Below are 6,360 nucleotides of genomic sequence, written 5' to 3'. Positions count from 1 at the left end.
TACGTTTCTTTCTTTGATTTCTTCTGTTTTCCTTATCTCTGACTCTCTTTTCTTTCTTTCTGTGGAAAAGGAGAAATAAAAACAGGCAAACTTTTTAGGAAGTCTTTGAAGAAGGGAGAATAACAAATACCTTTTCCTGGGGTGTACCTTGTAAAGTGACTGTTTTCAATAGACAGAGGTCAAAACCACTAAACCAAGGGGTCTTGGCTAGGAATGCAATGAAGATTTAAGGATGCACCTATCAGATCATTAAGCTGATTAGTAATCCAATGCCTGCTGATGTATCTTCTCTCATGCACACTTTTGTCTCTGCGGATTGAAGAGATGATATTCCATGTTGCTGTCTCCCTGGGGACAGCTTTGGAGTTTCCATGAAGACAGACATGTGGATCTTGCACAAAGAGATGATTTTCAGCGTTCCCTCTCTGACAGAGTAAATATAGAGGTTGGACTAGATGCTTCATCTTTGGAAAAAGAGCCTCTTTCCAAAGGAGAAAGGGGAGGAGGAGGAAGAAGAGAAGGAGAAGAAAAAGAAGAAGGAAAAATAACAAAAAAAAACAAAAAGAAATCCAGTATTGTGATCCCAAGGCACAGAGGAAACTAGTAGAAAGGTAGGCAAATGGGTTGTTAGGTGCCATCCAGTCCATTATGACTCATAGTGACCTTCTGCACCACAGAATGAAATGCTACTCAGTCCTGCACCCATCACATAATTATTGCTACATTTGAGCCCATTACTCTGCCATTATGCCAATCAATCTCAGTGAGGGTCTCTTCCTTTTTGCTGACCCTCAAGTTTAACAAGCATGATGTCTTTCACCAGAGACTGGTCCCTCCTCATAATATGTCTGATACATGAGTACTGAAGTTGGACATCCTGACTTCCATGGTGCATTCTGGCAGTGCTTGTTTCAATTCAGATTTATTTGTACATCTGGCAGTCCATAGTACTTTTAATACTCTTCAACAACATAACTCAAATGATCAATCATTTAAGGTCTTCCTTATTCATTGTCCATCTTTCATATGCACATAGGTCGATTGAAAATACCATGGTTTGGGTCAGGTGTAGTTTAGTGATCAAACTAACATCTTTGTTCTTGAACACTTTAAAAAGGTCTTGTGCAGAAGATTTGCCCAATGGAGTACATTATTTGATTTCTTAACTGCTGGTTCCATGAGTATTGATGATTGTTCCAAGCAAAATGAAGTCTTTGACATCTTCCGTCTTTTCTCCATTAATATGATATTGTATATTGGTCCATTGGTGAGGATTTTTGTTTATAGGGTTGTTATGAGTGAGTACCTACTCAATGGCACCTAACAACAACAACAACATATACACAAACACACACACATACAACCTGATGGTACACCCAGGTACAATCAAAAGTTCAGCAGGTTAAGCCTACAATAAATCCAAAGGAGAAATATATAATAATCTGATTCTTCAAATATTATAATCCATGGGTTGGATAAACTGTATATATAATTCTACTTTGACTATAGGGTCAATGAGATTTAAAATTGAGTCAACAGTACGCATATATGTATTTATATGAGGATGGCACAGAATGGAAACTTTTTCTGTTGGAAATAGTGTTACCATGAATAGAAACTCAGTAAATAGCACCTAACTACAACAGCAATAAATATATGTCTTAATTTGGTACTTTAGGTTAAGCACAGGTAGGGTTGAATTATTAAATCAATTCTAAATCATATACACACAATTCCAAAAATATAATTATTTAAATATGTTATTTTTTGTTGTACAGGGTTCCCAAGCAGTAGCTGGTGGGATTTGGGAGTGAGTGGTTTATTTAAACAGACAAATTTACAGTTCGAACCCATCAGTGTTTATCGTATAGTACCAAACCAGGGCAAATATATATATCTGTATACCTCTATCACCTATATCTCATCTATATCTATATCTACTTTTGGTGTGGTGCTGAGAGGTAATGTGTCAGACTGAGAACTTGTTTGAACTGCAAGGTCAGTGGTTCAAGCTCACAAGCTGCTCCTTGGCTCATTGGAAACCATATACAGGGTCGCTATAGGTCAGAATCGACTTGACCTATGGTCAGAATCAATATATATATATTTTTTTGTTGTTGTTAAGTGCCATTGAGTCAGTTCTGACTCACAGTGACCCTGTGGAGGGTTTCTGACTCATAGAGACCCTGTTTAGGGTTTCCAAAGAGATGCTGGTGGATTTTAACTGATGACATTATGGTTCAAACCAATCTTGAAGTCTAGTGCTTATCCAACAGTGCTACACCACATATGGTACTGTTGTTTTAGCACTGTACTGCTAACCACAGGGGCAGAGGTTCAAATCCACCTGGTACTCCTCAGAAACCTTCTACAGGACAGCTATGAGTCGATATTGACTTTACAGCACTTAAAAATAACAGTATATATATAAACACATGTACATTTTCTATATGTCCTATTATGGAGGCTGGCTGGCTGAAGATCAAGAAACATCTCCTAGGAAGGTTATCCCTGGTCTGGATTTGTTTATTTAAGTAACATCAAGATTCCTGTCAGCCTAAACCACAGAATCTTTTGTACTCTATGATAACTATAATGGATAACCCGGAAGCATCGGTTACTAAATATACTTACCTGTTTTGTTTAATAATGAGCTTTGTGTAATGGATTAAAAATTGAAGTTGCAAAACACATAATTTTACTTGGATCCATAGTCAACACTCATGGAAGTAGCAGTCAGGAAATCAATTGTCATATTGCATTAGGCTTATCTGCTGTACAAGACTTCTTTGAAGTATTTAAGAGCAAAAATATAATTTTGAGGAGTAAGCTACCCCTGATTTAATCCACAATATTTTCAATAGCCTCTTTAGGATCTCTGGTGTGGTGCTGTAGTATCAGCATTGGACTGCAAACAAAGAAGTCTGTGGTTCAAACACACCAGCTGCTCCTCAGAAATCCTATTCAGGGTCCTGGTGAGTTAGAATAAATTCAAGCACACTTAACAACAACAACAAAAATATGAATGTGAAAGGTGAACAATAAATAAGAGAGCCCATAGAAAAATTGATGCATTTGAGGTATGGTGTTGGAGGAGAATATGGAAAATACCATTGATTGCAAAAAGAACAAACAAATCTGTTTTGGAAGACGTATAGCCTGAATGTCCCTTAGAAACAAGGGTGGCAAAACTGAATTTCTCATGCTTCACATATGTTGTCAGGAGGGGTCATTGCCTGGAGAAGGACATCGTGATGGATGAAATGGAAAGTCAGTGAAAAAGAGGAAGACTCTCAATGAGATGGATTGGCACAGTGGCAGCAGCAATGAGATCAAGTGTAACAATTGTGAGGATGGTTAAGGCCCAGGCAGTACTTTATACTCTTGTGCATAAGGTCACAATGAGTCAGAAGCCATTCGATGGCACCTAAGACACACACTTAATCATTACTTCATAATCTTCACTGTGGATCATCTTCCTTTGATTCTATAGAGGCTTAAGTTTTAAGCTGATCTAGAATTGTGTGTTCATTCACAGCCATTAGGTTCTTTTTCTTACAGAAGGTGAGAGGTTGGAAAGGATGGCTGTAACTCTTTTAAGGTGTGTCAGCCTAGGATATTTATGTAGAGCTGACGCTTGTATATAAGTTTTGTTTTGTTTTGTTTTGTTTTTCTATAACAACTATTATTGAGAATAACCTTAGTGTTTTGTTTGTATACTTGTGCTTCTGCTGGGCTCTGTGCTTGAACTGCCAAGAGCTGATTTGTTTTTCAAAATCTTATGCCCTTCACATCCAACTAAACTTTATATGGGTCACTAATTACCTACGCATAAGGATGAGTTGGCATGCAATTTCCTTTTACTGTAATTTGAAATCCTACATCTACTGGTGACCTGAAGAAGCTGACAAGTCACAAGAGTAAGGGGAGTTGACTAATGTGAAAGTGTGTAATAATTATATGATGTTTTATGTTGTACTCAAAATGATTATGACACTTATGGTGTCTTTGGCCTTGTGATTTAATGAAAGACTAATAATTCTAGAAATTCAAATTTAATCATTTTTTTTAACACCAGGAGTAACAATAATCACTACCACTAATTGTAAAATGTAGGATTCAGCTAAATGAAGATAATAGATTTTTTTCTTGAACTTACTTTAATTTGACTTTAATGTTATAATTCTAATGTCTTAAAACATTTATGTCTCTGGTTTCAGTCAAACTAACAAAATATTCCTATATTAGTAAGTATTACCCCTTCATTAATTACTGTAGACACCAAAACCTTTAGACTCAAGGGCAGAAGACCTCCAGGTCAAAGTACTATTAGCAAGTGAGGCCTCCATATGTAATTTAAAATAATATAAAGCCTGATTTAAAACACTCATTAAAATTAAGGAAACTTCTATTGTTGATAAATGATTTAAAGGCTAATGTACAAAATAATCATTGCAATGAAATCTGAGTAGTGAATCACAGCAATTCAAAGTCTCATGTTTGAGGTGCACTTCAAAATGCTTTGTGCAGCTGACTGTTGTTGTTATATGCCGTGGAGTCGGTTCCGACTCATAGCGACCCTGTACAGAGTTTCTGAGGCTGTAAGTCTTTACAAGAGCAGAAAGCCTCATCTTTTTCCCACGGAACAGCTGGTAGATTCGAACTGCTGACCTTGCGGTTCACATCCTGATTCAAAGCCACTACGCTACCAGAGCAGCTGACTAGGACCTTCAACATCACCTAGTTGTTTAATGTTAATTGGAAATATACAAGGTAGCAAATCCAAACTCATTGCTTTTGAGTCTATTTTCATAGATATAAGGCAGAGTGGAACAACACCAAAGGGTTACCAAAGCTATATTCTTTAAGGGAGTCCATTCTTGCTTCTTTCTCCTGGGAAGGGGCTGTTGTATTTGAACTACTGACCTTTCAGATGGCAACCAAGCATTAATGCCTAGTGATACATACAAGAGGCAATGCACTCAGTTAAAACCAGTAATGGGTTGTCATGAAAGAAACGATATTACAGGGAAAGTATTCTGCTGTTAGATCTTTTAGAGTGCTTGAAGAATATTTGCCTTCTCATCCAACAGTCCCAAAATGAGGTCAATTCAGGAACTGAAATTGAAGGGGCTGAGTGGTGATGGGAAGCACAGGTTTCTTAATGGTAAGAGTGAGTGTAGGTTTTGTTCCCAGTTCATGTCAAGGATTATTTGGTGAAAACTTATTGAACTGAATTGAAAATGAAATGTGGATATAGCAGCAGTCATTAAGATATGGGCATGGTCCTCAAAGAAAATATAATCTACGGAAAAGTTGGATAGTTTCCATAAATAGCCATGATGAAAGATAAGCTTTGATAAACATCAAAAGTAATATCTGGTTGGAATGGGGAAAAGGGGGGGATAATGTTAAGATGCTTGGCTGTCTTTTGAACCTTGATTTCCTGTGCATTATATTATAAAACAGACACTGAAGGGGGAGAGAAAGGAATAGCCAGAAACATCACCATAGAAAGCTTGTAAGTCTGCCTTCTGCCTATAACTGATTGGAATACCTAAAATGGGACTACAACGTGCCCAGTGAAGGAGGTTTCCTGAGGAGCCTCTGCATTACATAAGACTATAGGTGGAAGCCTGAACCACATCCAGACCTTCAGAGATGAGAAATCTTCCACTTGAAAGGACGAGCAGACCAGCCTGGAGCAGCTAGAAAACCAGAGATACTTCTTGAAAGAAATTCCTACAGAAAAAATACAAAACAATAAGGGCAGTCTGACCGTTACCATAAGAACAAGCAAGTTGCTTGCCCAGGAGACATCAAGGCAAGTGGTCGGGTCCTCTCAGTGTAAATCCTCTTCCAAGGCTAAGATGCAATGGAAATACATGCTCGGATTGGTGAACATGCACATCACCCATAAGGGGAAATGACGGAAGAACATCAAGGAAGCGGCCAGCTAAGCCCTACATCATCCAGTAGACTACTGTGAACCCAGGTGGAGACTTGGTTGGCCAGCAGCAATCAGGACCTGGGGACTCATGGGCTCAGAGTCAATGGCACAACAACAGAGGACTAGAGTAGAGAGCAAAGTGGCCAGCTGATAAGAAGAGGGCGGCTAGATGCAAGAACACCCACACTTGCAGATGATACCCGCTTGACCTGGCTTCAATGACTGGATGAACAGAGCTCAACTCGAAGAAGAAAGAAGAGGAAAACGGTATCATCTGATACAATTTGATAAACTTGACCTACACCTATAAATGTAGTAGCTCAAAAGGGGAAATAAATCCCTTCTGTAAGAATCATTTCCACCCCGTCCACACAAAGAGTGGACAGAGATGGGCAACTTGAACATTGGCT

Source organism: Chrysochloris asiatica, unplaced genomic scaffold, assembly GCF_000296735.1.
Source record: "Chrysochloris asiatica unplaced genomic scaffold, ChrAsi1.0 scaffold00195, whole genome shotgun sequence".
NCBI lineage: Eukaryota > Metazoa > Chordata > Mammalia > Afrosoricida > Chrysochloridae > Chrysochloris > Chrysochloris asiatica.
This window is presented reverse-complemented; position numbering follows the sequence as displayed.